Raw genomic sequence first — 15,899 nt, 5'->3', positions numbered from 1 at the left:
ACAAATTGAACCTACTGTACCCAGAAGAAAAAAAAAACAATAAAAATTAAAGCAGAAATCAGTAAAGTTGGAAACAAGAAATTAGAAAAAAATCCAACAAAATCAAAAGCTGTTTCTTTGAAAGGATAATAAAATCAATACACCTCTAGCCAGGCTAAAAAAAAAAAAATACAAATTACAAATACCAAAAATTAAAGAGGAGACACATCACTAGAGATCCCATGGGTATTAAAAGAATAATAAAGGAATATTATGAAAATTCTATGCCCACAAATTTAATGGGTCAATGGATAAAATGGATCAATTCTGTGAAAGACACAATTTGTCAAAACTTCCACAAGAAGAAACAGACTATCTGAATAGGCCTAAACCTACTAAAGAAATTGAATCAATAATTAATAACCTTTCATAACAGAAAGTACGCGACTCAAAAAAGGAATTGTGAAAGAAGCTAAGACAGAAGTGACTTGCCATATGCAAGAAATCTTCAGTAAAATGAACAGCTGATTTCTAATTAAACACCATGCAGGTCAGAAGCAATGGGATGAAATATACAAATTGGTAAAAGAGACTGTCAACCAAGAATGGTATATCTGGCAAAACTGCTAATACATGGAGACTGTCAACCAAGAATGGTATATCTCGCAAAACTGCCCACCAAAAAGAAGGAGAAATTAAGACATTCAAGATTAACAAAAACAGATGTCATTGTTAGCAAACCTACCACCAGAAAAATATTAAAGGAAGTCCTTCAGGATGAAATGAAAGGATATTAGAGAGTAACTTGAATCCACATGAGTAGAGGGCACCAATAACTACATAGGTAAATTATAAAAAAACAGCATAAATGTAGTTTTACTATCACTTTTTTTTCTCTTATGTGATTTAAAAGACAACTGCATATATCAATACAGGAACACCTTGGAGATATTGTGGGTTTGGTTCCAGATCCCTGCAATAAAGTAAATATAACAGTAAATCAATTCAAGCTAATTGTTTGGATTCCCAGTGCATAAAAAGTTATATTTACACTATACTGTAGTCTATTAAGTGTGTAATAACATTGTCTAAAAAAACACAAAGTACATACCTTATTCAAAAATTATTTTATTGCTAAAAAATGCTAACCATCACTAGAGCTTTTGGCAAGTCATACTGATCACAGATCATCATAACAAATGTAATAATAATGAAAAAAAAGTAAATATTATGAAAATTCCAAAATGTGACACAGACATGATGTGAGCAAATGCTGTTAAAGGAGTGGTTCTGATATAGTTGCTCAATGCGAAGTAGCCACATACCTTCAATTTGTAAAGCAACACAGTATTTGAGAAGTATGATAAAACAGGGTATGCCTGTACTAGGGATGTAGATAGCTAATGCTGCTATATGATATATAGAAAAGCTGTTAAGACAGTAAATCCTGAGAGTTCTCCTCACAAGAAGAAAAATTTTTCCTTTTTCTTCTTTCTTTTTGTTGTGTATGTATGAGAATCTATTAATTGTATTAGTTGAAACTATTATGATTATCACTTCACAATATATAAAAATCAAACCATCATGCTGTATGCCTTAAACTTAGTGATGTATGTTAATTCTCAATAAAACTGGAAAATATGAAAAGACAACCCATAGTATAGGAGGAAATATTTGCAGATCACATGTTTGATAAGGATCTAGTGTCCAGAAGATATAAAGAACTTTTACAATTCAACAGAAAAAAGACCAACAGCCCAATTGAAAAATAGACAAAGAATTTGAACAGACATTTCCCCCAAAAAGATAGATAAATGGCCAAGAAGCACATGAAAAGATGTTGTGAGAGACATATAAGTGAAAACCACAGTGAGATAACACTTAACACCCACAAGGATGGCTATAATAAAAGAGATAGACAATAGCAAGTGTTGGCAAGATATGGAGAAAATGGAACCCTTATACGTTGCTGGTGGGAATGTAAAATGGTGCACCCACTTTGAAAAGTCTGGTAAGTCTTCAAATGTTAAGATAGAGTTAGCTTATGTCCCAGAAATTCCACTCCTAGGTAAATAATCAAGGGAATTGAGAATATATGTTCATAGCATTTTCCAGAATAGATCACGTTAGGCCACAAAATATTGATAAATTCAAGAAGACTGAAATCATATCATGCATATTTTCCAACCACAGTGGTTTGAAAATAGAAATGAATCTCAAAAAAATAAAAGCTGCAAAGAACACAAATACATGTAGGCTAAATAACATGCTACTAAACAATAAATGGGGCAACCAAGAAATCAAAGGGGAAAGAAGATACATGGAGACAAATGAAAACACAATGGTTCAAAATCGATTGTTGGGATACAGCAAAAGCTATTCTAAGAGGGAAGATTATAGCAATACAGGCCTACCTCAAGAAGAGGAAACATCTCAAACAAGCTAACCTGACACCTAAAGGGATTGGGAAAAGAAGAACAAAGCCCAATGCCAAGAGAAATAAGGACATGATAAAATTAGAGCAGAAATAAATGAAATAGAGTCTTAAAAAACAATAAAACAGAGAAATCAACTGGTTCTTTGAAAAGATCAACAAATTGATTAACCTTTAGCTAAACTCATCAAAAAGAGAGATTCAAATAAAATCAGGAATGAAAGGGGAGAGATTATAACCCACACCACAAAAATACAAAGGGTTATCATAGAATATTATGAAAAATCATATGCCAACAAATTGGGCAACATAGAAGAAATGAATAAATTCCTAGGAACATATATCTTCCCAGAACTGAACCAGGAAACATAGAAAATTTGAACAGATCAATTACCAGCAGCAAAATTGAATCAGTAATCAAGAAACTCCCAACAAACGAAAACCTGGGACCAGGTGGCTTCACAGGTGAATACTACCAAACATTTAAAGAAAAGTTGATATCTTTTCTTCTCAAACTATCTAAAAAATAGGAGAGGAAGGCAAGTTTCCAAATTGATTATCCAAAGCCAGCATTACTCTGATACCAAAACCAGATAAAGACACCACAAGAAAAGAAAACCACAGGCCAATATTTCTGATGAACATAGATTCAGAAATCCTCAGCCAGATATTAATAAACTAGATCCAGCAATCCATTAAAAAAATCATTCACCATGTTCAAGTGGGATTCATTCCAGGGATGCAACAGTGGTTCAATATTCACAAATTGATCAATGTAATACATCACATTGACAAGAGAAAGGATAAACACCATACAATTATCTCCATATACGAGGGAAAAACATTTGACATAGTACAACATCCATTTATAATAAAAACTCTCAACAGAGGATCGTACCTCAACATAATAAAGGCTATATATGAAAAACCCATAGATAATGTTGTCAATGGTGAAAAATTGAGAGCTTTTCCTCTAAGATCAGGAACAAGACAAAGATGTCCACTCTCACCACTTTTATTCAACATAGTACTGGAAGTCCCAGCCACAGCAGTCAGACAAGGAAAAAAAGTATCCAAATTGGTGAAGAAGAAGTAAAACTTTCACTGTTTGCAAATGACATGACACTATATAGAGAAAATCCTAAAGACTCCATCAAAAGACTGCTACAACTGATAAATGATTTTAGTGAAGTTGCAGGATGCAAAATTAACATACAGAAATCTGTTGCATTTATATACACTAATAATGAAGTAGCAGGAGAGAAATTGATAAAAGAAATTGAAGACAACACAGAATGATAGTGTGCTTATGGATTAGAAAAACCAATATTGTTAAAATGTCCATCCTAAAAGCAATCTAGAGACTTAATTCAATCTCTATGAAAATACATGTTTCACAGAACAAATAATCCTAAAATGTGTGTGGAATCACAAAGACCTCAAATAGCCAAAGCGGTCTTGAAAAAGAATAAACCTAGAGGTACCACAATCCCAGATTTCAAGACATACTACAAAGCTATTCTGATCAAAACAATATGGTACTGGTCCAAAAACAGACATAATGATCAATGGAACAGAATAGAAAGTCTAAAAATAAACCCAAGCTTTTATGGTCAGTTAATTTATAACAAAGGAAGCAAGAATATACAGTGAGAAAAAGACAACCTCTTCAACAAATGGTGTTGGGAAAGCTGGACGTACATGCAAAAGAATGAAAATGCATCAGTGTCTTACACTACATACACAAATAAAATAGATTAAGAACCAAATATGATTAGCCACTCTGCACTGAGCAAAATGACTAGAAAGAACTCACCACAAAAGAAAGAATCAGAAACAGTACTCTCTGCCACAGAGTTACAGAATTTGGATAATTTGATGTCAGAAAGCCAATTCAGAAGCACAATTATAAAGCTCCTGGTGGCTCTGGAAAAAAGCATAAAGGATTCAAGAGACTTCATGACTGCATAATTTAGATCTAATCAGGTTGAAATTAAAAATCAATTAAATGAGATGCAATCCAAACTGGAGGTCCTAATGATGAGGGTTAATGAGGTAGAAGAAAGAGTGAGACAGAGAAGATAAATTGATGGCAAGGAAGGAAGCTGAGGAAAAAAGAGAAAAACAATTAAAAGACTATGAGGAAAGGTTAAGCGAAATAGCCTCAGAAGGAAAAGTCTTTGTTTAATTGGGGTTCCAGAGAGCGCTGAAAGGGACAGAGGACCAGAAAGTATATTTGAACAAATAATAGCTGAGAACTTCCCTAATTTGGGAGGGAAACAGGCATTCAGATCCAAGAGATAGAGAGGTCCCCCCCCAAAATCAATAAAAACCATTCAACACCTTGACATTTAATAGTAAAACTTGCAAATTCCAAAGATAAAGAGAAAATCCTTAAAGCAGCAAGAGACAAGAGATCCCTAACTTATATGGGAAGAAATATTAGATTAACAGCAGACCTCTCCACAGAGACCTGGCAGGTTGGAAAGGGCTGGTAGGATATATTCAGGGTCCTAAATGAGAAGAACATGCAGCCAAGAATAATTTATCCAGCAAGGCTCTCATTCCAAATAGAAGGAGAGATAAAGAGCTTCCAAGATAGGCAGAAACTGAAAGAACATGTAATCACCAAACCAGCTCTGCAAGAAATATTAAGGGGGACTCTGTAAAAGAAAGAGGATGCCCAAAGAAATAATCCACAAAAACAGGGACTGAATAGGTATTATGATGACACTAAATTCATATCTTTCAATAGTAACGCTGAACATAAATGGGCTTAATGATCCCATCAAAAGACACAGGGTTTCAGACTGGATAGAAAAGCAAGACCCATCTATTTGCTGTCTACAAGAGACTCATTTTAGACCTAAGGACACCTGCAGCCTGAAAACGAAAGGTTGGAGAACCATTTATCATTCAAATGGTCCCCCACAGAAAGCAGGGGTAACAATCCTCATATCAGATAAATTAAAGTTTATCCCAAAGACTGTAGTAAGAGATGAAGAGGGACACTATATCCAGCAAGAGGACCTAACAATCATGAATATTTATGCCCCTAATGTGGGAGCTGACAAGTATATCAATCAATTAATAACCAAAGTAAAGACATACTTAGATAATAATACACTAATACTGGGAGACTTCAACACTTTCTACAAAATGTTGCTTTCTACAAATGACAGATCTTCTAAGCACATCTCCAAAGAAACAAGATCCTTAAATGATACACTGGACCAGATGGATTTCACAGATATTATAGAACCTTACATCCAAACGCAACTGAATACACATTCTTCTCAAGTGCACATGGAACTTTCTCCAGAATAGACTACATACTGGATCACAAATCAGGTCTTAACTGATACCAAAAGATTGGGATTGTCCCCTGCATATTTTCAGACCATAATGCTTTGAAATGACAACTAACTCACAAGAATAAATTTGGAAGAAATTTAAACAATGTGGAGGTTAAAGACCATCCTGCTAAAAGTTGAAAGGATCAACCAGGAAATTAGAGAATTAAAAAGATTCATGGAAACTACTGAGAATGAAGATACAACCGCTCAAAATCTTTGGGATACAAGAAAAGCAGTCCTAAGAGGGAAATATATCGCAATACAAGCATATTTCAAAAAACTGGAAAAAACTCAAATACAAAAGCTAACCTTTCACCTAAAGGAACTGGAGAAAGAATAGCAAATAAAACCTACATCCAGCAGAAGAAGAGAGTTAATAAAGATTTGAGCATAACTCAATGAAATAAAGACCAGAAGAACTGTGGAACAGATCAACAAAACCAAGAGTTGGTCCTTTGAAAGAATTAATAAGATAGGTAAACCATTAGCCAGACTTATTAAAAACAAAAGAGAAAAGACTCAAATTAATAAAATCATGAAAGAAAAAGGAGAGATCACCACTAATACCAAGGAAATACAATTTTAAAAACATATTATGAGCAGCTATATGCCAATAAATTAGGCAATCTAGAAGAAATGGATGCATTTCTGGAAAACCACAAACTACCAAAACTGGAACAGGAAGAAATAGAAAAACCAAACAGGCCAATAACCAGGGAAGAAATTGAAGCAGTCATCAAAAACCTTCCAAGACACAAAAGTCCAGGGCCAGATGGCTTCCCAGGGGAATTCTATCAAACGTTTAAAGAAGAAACAATACCTATTCTATGAAAGCTGTTCCAAAAGATAGAAAGGGATGGAATACTTCCAAACTCGTTCTATGAGGCCAGCATCACCTTAATTCCAAAACCAGACAAAGACCCCACCAAAAAGGAGAATTACAGACCAATATCCCTGATAGACAGAGATGGCAAAAATTCTCAACAAGATACTAGCCAATAGGATCCAACACTACATTAAGATTCTTCATCATGACCAAGTGGGATTTATCCCTGGGATGCAAGGCTGGTTCAACAATCATAAAGTAATCAACGTGATAGATCATATCAACAAGAGAAAAAGCAAGAACCATATGATCCTCTCAATAGATGCAGAGAAAGTATTTGACCAAATACAGCATCCATTCCTGATCAAAACTCTTTACAGTGTAGGGATAGAGGGAACATTACTCACCATCTTAAAAGCCATCTATGAAAAGCCCACAGCAAATATCATTCTCAATGGGGAAACACTGGGAGCCTTTCCCCTAACATCAGGAACACGACAGGGATGTCCACTCTCACCACTGTTATTCAACATAGTACTAGAAGTCCTAGCCTCAGCAATCAGGCAACAAAAAGAAATAAAAGGCATTTAAATTGGCAAAGAAGAAGTCAAACTCTCCCTCTTCGCTGATACTGTACATAGAAAACCCAAAAGCCTCCACCCCAAGATTGCTAGAACTCATACAGCAATTTGGTAGCATGGCAGGATACAAAATCAATGCCCAGAAATCAGTGGCATTTCTATACACTAACAATGAGACTGAAGAAAGAGAAATTAAGGAGTCAATCCCATTTACAATTGCACCCAAAAGCATAATATACCTAGGAATAAACCTAACCAAAGAAGTAAAGGATTTATACCCTAAAAACTACAGAACACTTCTGAAAGAAATTGAGGAAGACACAAAGAGATGGAAAAATATTTCATGCTCATGGATTGGAAGAATTAATTTTGTGAAAATGTCAATGTTACCCAAGGCAATTTACATGTTTAATGCAATCCCTATCAAAATACCATGGACTTTCTTCAGAGAGTTGGAACAAATTATCTCAAGATTTGTGTGGAATCAGAAAAGACCCCGAATAGCCAGGGGAATATTGAGAAAGAAAACCAGAGCTGGGGGCATCACAATGCCGGATTTCAGGTTGTACTACAAAGCTGTGATCATTAAGACAGTGTGGTACTGGCACAAAAACAGACACATAGATCAATGGAACAGAATAGAGAGCCCAGAAATGGGCCCTCAACTCTATGGTCAACTAATAATTGACAAAGATGGAAAGGCTATCCAGTGGAAAAAGATAGTCTATTCAATAAATGATGCTGGGAAAATTGGACATCCACATGCAGAAGAATGAAACTAGACCACTCTCTTGCACCATACACAAAGATTAACTCAAAATGGATGAAAGATCTAAATATAAGACAAGATTCCATCAAAATCCTAGAGGAGAACACAGGCAACACCCTTTTTGAACTCGGCCACAGCAACTTCTTGCAAGATACATCTATGAAGGCAAGGGAAACAAAAGCAAAAATGAATTATTGTGGCTTCATCAAGATAAAAAGATTGTGCACAGCAAAAGAAACAGTCAACAAAACTAAAAGACAACCTACAGAATGGGAGAAGATATTTGCAAATGACATATCAGATAAAGGGCTATATCCAAGATCTATAAAGAACTTACTAAACTCAACAGCAAAGAAACAAACAATCCAATCATGAAATGGGCAAAAGACATGAACAGAAACTTTACAGAGGAAGACATAGACATGGGCAAAAAGCACATGAGAAAATGCTCCGCATCCCTTGCCATCAGGGAAATACAAATCAAAACCACAATGAGATACCACCTCACACCAGTGAGAATGGGGAAAATTAACACGATGGGAAACAACAAAATTTGGAGAGGATGTGGAGAAAGGGGAACCCTCTTGCACTGTTGGTAGGAATGTGAACTGGTGCAGCCACTCTGGAAAACTGTGTGGAGGTTCCTCAAAGAGTTAAAGATAGATCTGCCCTACGACCTAGCAATTGCACTGCTAGGGATTTACCCCAAACATACAGATGCAGTGAAATGGCAGGACACCTGCACCCCAATGTTTATAGCAGCAATGTCCACAATAGCCAAACTTGGAAGGAGCCTCAGTGTCCATTGAAAGATGAATGGATAAAGAAGATGTGGTTTATGTATACAATGGAATATTACTCAGCCATTAGAAACTACAAATGCCCACCATTTGCTTCAAAGTGGATGGAACTGGAGGGTATTATGCTGAGTGAAACAAGTCAATCAGAGAAGGACAAACATTATATGGTCTCATTCATTTGGGGAATATAAAAATTAGTCAAAGGGAATAAAGGAGAAAGGAGAGAGAAAATGAGTGGGAAATATCAGAGAGGATGACGGAACATGAGAGACACCTAACTCTCAGAAACGAACGAGGGGTGGTGGAAAGGGAGTTGGGTGGGGGGATGGGGTGACTGGGTGATGGGCACTGAGGGGAGCACTTGATGGGATGAGCACTGGGTGTTATGCTATATGGTGGTATATAGAACTCAATAAAACATTATATATAAAAAAAGAAAAAAATTATATATATAAAAAGAACCAAATATGAGCCCTTACTCTGTAAAACTCCTGGATGGAAACATAGGCAGTAATTCTTTGACTTCAACTATAGAAACATTTTTCTAGATATGTCTTTTTCTGGCAAGGGAAGGGAAGCAAAAGCAGAATTAAACTATTGAACTGTACTAAAATAAAAAGGTTTTGCATAGTGAAGGAAACAATCAACAAAACAACAAGGTAACCTACTGAGTGATTTCAAATGATATATCTGATAAGGAGCTAATGTCAAAATATATAAAGAACTTATAGAACTCAACACACAAAAAAGCAAATAATCCAATTTTAAAATAGGCAGAGGACCTGAATATTTTTCTAAAGAAGATGTACAAAGGGCCCACAGACATGTGAAAAGATGCTCAACACCACTAATTATCAGGGAAATGTAGAATAAAACCAGTGAAATATTACTTTGCACTTGTCAGAATGGCCAGAATAAAAAAGACAAGAAATAATAAGTATTGGTGAGGATGTGGAGAAAAATGAACGTTTGTGCACTGTTGGTGGGAATGCAGATTGGTGCAGCCACTGTGGAAAACAGTATGGAATTGCCTCAAAAAATTAAAAATAGAATTAACAAATAACCCAGTAATTCCACTACTGTGCATTTACCCAAGAAAGTGAAAATACTAATTCAAAAAGATATATGCACCCCTATGTTTATGTATTTTTAATAGTCAGGATATGGAAGTGACCCAAATGTCCATCAGTAGATGAAAGGATAAAGAAGATGTGGTGTATATACACAATGGAATATTACTCAGCCATAAAAAATAGTGAAATATTGCTATTTGTAACAACATGAGTCAACCTAGAGAGTTTAATGCTGAGTGAAATGTCAGTCAGAGAAAGACAAATATCATATGATTTTACTTATATGTGAAACTTAAATAAAACAAAGAGAAAAAGAGACAAATGGAAAGCTGACTCTTGTATACAGGAAGCAAACTGGTAATTGCCAGAAAGGAGGTCAGGGGTGGGAGTTGGGAGGGGTGAAACAGATTAAGGGGGACTGAGAGTACAGTTATCTTGATGGAGCACTGAGAAATATATAAAGCTGTTGAATCCTATTGTACCCCCTGAAACTCATATAATACCATATATGTTATATACACTTCAATTTTAAAAAGTCCTTAAAAAGACATATGTTCACAAAAAAACTTGTACATGAATGTTCCTAGCATCATAATAGCCAAAAACCCAAAAAATGAAAACAACCTATATGTCTAGTAACTGATTAATAGAAAAGCAAATGTGGCATATCCCTACACTGGAATATTATGCAGCCATAATAAGTTATGTGGTACTGATACATGCTGCAGCACAGATTAACTTTGAAAGCATTATGTTATTTGAAACGAGCCAGACTTTATAAAAGGTCACAGTTTGTATGATCCCATTTACACGAAGTGTCCAGAATAGACAAATCCATAGAGGGAGAGGAGAAGGGAAATGAGACGTGATTTGTAATGAGTATAGGGTTTTTTTGTGGGGTGACGAAGATGTGCTTGAATTAAGTAGTGATGATGGTTGCACAACCATGTAAATAAACTAGAACCCAATGAACTGTATACTTTAAAAAGGTTAGTTTCATAGTATATGAATTATATCTCAACAAACAAGTTTTGAGAGAATTCATGAAATAAATAACAATAAACAATAAAAAACAAAAACCAAAACCAAACCCTGGCAGTGCTAATGCAGGATCAAAAAAGTGGCACTATTTTAATTTCCCAAGGGAAGCAGATTCTAATTTCCCTGTTGGTTTCATCCCAGTATCCCCACTCTGCTTTATGGTTTCCATTCTCACTACCACATGACCCTCATGTTCTCAATCTAAAGTTCCCAAACTCCAGGATCCCTGGGTGGCGCAGCGGTTTGGCGCCTGCCTTTGGCCCGGGGCGCGATCCTGGAGACCCGGGATCGAATCCCACGTCGGGCTCCCGGTGCATGGAGCCTGCTTCTCCCTCTGCCTATGTCTCTGCTTCTCTCTCTCTCACTGTGTGCCTATCATAAATAAACAAAATTAAAAAAAAAAATAAAGTTCCCAAACTCCATCAATCCTCTTCTCATTTCTTAATCCTAATTATTTCCACTTTAGAGCAAGCATCTTGAATTGGTTTGTCTTGCCACATCACTCTATTTTCAAAGAAATCATTGCCAGAGGTATAATTTGTTGCCTATGCCACTGATCCTCAACTGTTTTGAGTGTATTTTAAATGTTATTGCAGACATAGAGACATTCAAATGTGGCTTTTGCAGTTCTTCCCTTGGAGTGTATTCTCTGCAAGAGGTTTCTTCTCAGCCTCCATGCAGGTCTGTCACTGACTGCTGCTCCTTATTTCTCAATAGCCAGTTGTAGGCCTTGAGTTTAATTAAACTTTTGTCCTGCAGCTGCCTCATTCATAGCCCACTTGGAAAGCAAATTTTTTTTTTCAGTTTCCTTCTTTCAGAATTGGGCAGAAGAGAAAGGAAGTGGCATTAGCTCCTCTCCCACCTCCTGTCCACTGTTAGTACTTTTTGGTCTTTATCTTTGTGTCTGCTTCTTTCTTGCCTCTTTGTTCAGCTGCCTTTCCCTCCGACTTTCCCCTGCTGAGGAGGATAGGAATTAGAGACACTTGGGGCTGCAATCAGTTTTCCACTGGTTTACAAACAAGTTGACTAAGCCATGGAACCCTTTTCCACAGAGGTTTTGCTTTGGCTTTTACAAGCATTAAAGGAAGAAGTAAAGATCATTTCATGGTAATCCAGGGGAGAAAGGGCCTAGAATTCATCTGAATTTTTTCCCATTGTATGCTAGTCCACGCAGGACTATCTCTACAACTGCCCATTTGACTCAGTGCCATATTAGAGCTGAGACTTCAGGCACATCCCTGCATCTCCTTATTCCTCAGCCCTCGTGTGTATAACCCTAGGGCATTCCAGAGAACAGTTACCCAAATCTGCCTAGCAAGTCAGTTCTGCAGAATATTGGCAGGTTACCATTCTCTTCCCCTGCCTCCCCTCCTCCCCTTTCTTGGCTCCTGTGCAGTGCCAGGCAAATATGCTCAACACATGGTACTTTCACAACTGTAGATAAAGAGAAAATATCAGTCAGCAAGTACGGTGAACAAAGTGTATGACTACCCAGAGACAGGCTGCTCTCTTGAGCCATGCTGTCAACACGTTTCCTGGGTCTCCACCCCGGCAGTATTCATTGTTTTACCTGCAGACAACCCTTGGCCCCACAGGTGATGTCTGCTGGGCTTACTCACATGTCTGACAGGCAAGCGGCTGGATTTCTTGTCCTAACAGTTGCCACCTTTCTCTCTCCCTCTCAGTTGTCCTTAATTCATTCCTACCTTCCCTCCCTCCCTCCTTCCCTCCCTCTCCCCCATCCTTTCTTCCTTCTCTGTCCCCCACCTTTTCCTTCTTTCCATTGGACGTCACTTTCAGCTTCTTCTGAACCTTTCCTTTTCAACTGATTCACAGCATCCTATGACATGCCACTTCCCACCAAGTGTTGGCTTAGTGTCTCATGCTACTCATAAGAACAGAGATGTTGGAAATTGTGTACCAAACTGTGTTCTAGTTTATTCACTAGCTGATGGTTCCCTTGAAAGGCATGTGACTCTAACATGGCAGGAATACGGTGCTGGACAAGGAATCTTTAGTGGAAGAGGATGAGCATATGAATCAAAGTTCTTCAGAGAAACAAAACCAAGAAGATGGGTATGTGCGTGTGTGTGTGCACGCATGCACATGGGTATACAAAGAGGTTGAGACAGAGATTGAGATATTTTAGGACTTGGCTCACATGAGTGTGGAAGCTACCAAGTCCCAACTCAACCTTCATGAGCTGGTGTTGCATTTCAGGTCCCAAGGCAGTCTGCTGTCAGAATTCCCTATTCTTCAGAGGACTTCAGGTCTTCAGCTGAATGGAGGATGCCCTCTCATGATATGGAGGGTAATCTGTTTTACCCAAAGTCTGCCCATTTAAGTGTTAATCTCACCTAAAAATACCTTCACAGAAATATCTAGAATAATCTTTGACCAAATATCTGGGTGCTGCAGCCCAGCCAGTCTCACAGATTAACTATTGCCACAGCGAGGGCAGTTATGGTGATAAATCCTTGGTGGCCATGAGCCACTAGGGAAATGTACCTTGAGGGGAGGAGTGGGCACAGATAAACAGTGCCCAAATTACCTTTTTGCTGTGGCCCTGGCTGTAGCAGTGATATTTAAAAAGCTTTGGCCAGTAGATGTTGCTCATTAAAACATGTTTTGATATCGACAAGTAGGATAGAGACAACCAGGCACATTAATTCTGTGGCATCGATGTGATCTGCTATGTGCTTCTCCTGCAGTAACTCCTTAATAATCTCACACATGGTATAGGATGCACTGTGAGCTCTCACCTCTGTCATAAATGAAAGTATTAACGCAAGGCTCTGTGGGTGAAGATTTATGTAACACTTTTAATTAAGATAACTGTAGGGGATTGGAAAGAACTCCTTTGTAAGGAACTCTGAGTGGAGCACTCCCTTCCCCTCCCAACCTGGGAAAGATGAGGCTCAGCCGCTAATTGGTGTAATTAGCCCTGAAAGTGGGGAGGCTTCCCCCGCCCCTCCTCTCTTTCCTTCAGCTTTGAGCACCTAGGCTCTTTGTTTTTACATGCTTGGCTGCCCCTTCTTTCCTTTATGAAGTTCAAGTTGCTTTGAGGTTATCCTTGAGTCTCCTTTTCAGAGAGTAATTGGGAGCCTCAATCATGCCATTAGGATGACTGTACTGCCTGGTCCAGGGTGAAGCCAGGAGTCAAAAGTTAGTCTCTGGTTTTTCAAAATCCCTTGTTAGAATTGGTTTGATGTGTTTTTAGGAAGTCCTTTTGTGGTAAGCTTGAATTTATCATTGAGAAAAGACTCTTGTCTTTTTAAAAGAAGGCAACCCCCAGACAGAGTAGAAACATCCTAACTTGTGTGTTGCTATGGACATAAGTGAGTGAAAATTTTATTTCCCACTATACCTGTTAATCAGAAAGAAGGGAGGAGAATAAAGTAGGAAGAAAGCGGAGACAAAGCCTCAGAATGTAATTAACAGTAATGGAGGAAAAATAGTCACTCAAAGGGTTTCTCCAAGGAGGCTGGTCCCACTGACAAAAATGGCTCTGTTCTCTTTGCTGTTTCCCTGTGATGCAGCAGAACATGCAGGAGAATCTCAGGGATCAGAAGCTTTGGGGGAGCCTCTGATTTGAGCTACCTGTACAGGGTAAGAAGATGCTTTGTGAATCATATAGAAACCAACCGCTGGTAACTGAGGACCGTGTGCAAAGGGGCTTTTGATGCCAGACTGGTTTAAAGTTCAAAAGCCAAAACCAGGCTTCTTTGAGAAGTCCTAGCTCTAGTAGGTGTGAGTGCATTATTTGAAAGGTGTTCTATTAAAATCTGAGGACATGGCTCACATGTAGCATTACTTGGCAGATCCTTTACACACTATTGAGAAACGGTTAACTCTAAAGCGTTTTATTTCTTCAAGTCCTCTTCTGATTTTATATCCCTTTAAGTATAATAATGGGCAAGTATAGGTGATGTTTTTGTTTCACTAATATTGAGTACTTCTTTTTCATTAAAAGTATAATTGAACTTGAATCTGTCTCTGGTAGAAGCATAACTGATGGGATCACTAAACCATAACATAGAAGTCACTTTCCATATGACCTTAGTTGCAAAGCTTAGTTGCACAGTATAATCACCCAGGGAGCTTTGAAAAATCTCAATATCTAGACCAATTAAAGCAGAATCTAATGGATAGGGCCTATGCATCAGTATTTTTAAAAACTCAGAGAATTTCCAGTATGCAGGGCGGAGAACTGCTTATCTAAGTGGAAATAAACTTTATAGGGCTGGTAGACCTAATTTGCAGTAGTACATGTTATAAACAAACAAACAAACAAACAAACAAACAAACACCTCTTTTCCAGCCTACCCTGCTGGTCCTCCTAGAGCTCTGCTGGTCTCAGTGGGGCAAAAAAGCTCAGAGTCCTTTCTGCCTTCCTTCCAGTGGATTGAGATAAATGTTTGCCATTCCACTCACTGGAGTAAAAAAGCTCTGATTTTCAGATTCTGTAAATACTCCCAGCATGGTCAATTTTACCCTACCAGTGTGCTACCACACACTGTGCCACCAGGGAGCATGGAGTTGGGAGGAAAGTCATACTGTTAGCTCCCATGGGCCAGTGCCAGCCCACTTCAGATACCAGTGCCTCCTTCTCAGCTTCAGATTTGCTCACCCCAGTTGTCTATGCTCCCCCGCCCATCCCTGATACTTCTGTCTTCTCTAGGTGGCACTAGTGGTTTGAGCACCTAGGGGAATACTTTTCTGTTGTATGGTGATCTGCTCAGCTAACATAGCACCTCCTCCCACTTAAAGAGAGTATAGATTACCTTTGGAACATGCCAAGGGAATGTGCTGAGGGCTGGGAAGATTTGGGCAATTAGGTTTCTGGGTTGTACTTTAACCTGTGAGCCAGACTAAGGTGAGTTATAGATGCAGCTCTAGGTTCTTAAGCTGACTATAGGAGGTTTCTGAGCCTGCTGAGTTGAGGGTCAGGCTCTGAATCAGAATAAATTCGCCAAAGCTAACAGCAGAGTTCTGGGGAGGCAGCCTGCCAGCCTTCTCTGGTTCACTGACTTCTACCTC

General features: G+C 38.1%; 1 protein-coding gene across 1 annotated transcript in view; it reads left to right on the top strand.

The window, feature by feature from the left end:
• The window catches only part of VWA3B (von Willebrand factor A domain containing 3B), a 201,851-nt gene that overhangs the window by 58,899 nt on the left and 127,053 nt on the right, over nt 1-15,899 (top strand). The window lies entirely within an intron of this gene.

Source organism: Vulpes vulpes, chromosome 16 (genome assembly GCF_048418805.1).
Source record: "Vulpes vulpes isolate BD-2025 chromosome 16, VulVul3, whole genome shotgun sequence".
In the NCBI taxonomy this organism is placed as follows: domain Eukaryota; kingdom Metazoa; phylum Chordata; class Mammalia; order Carnivora; family Canidae; genus Vulpes; species Vulpes vulpes.
This window is presented reverse-complemented; position numbering and strand designations above follow the sequence as displayed.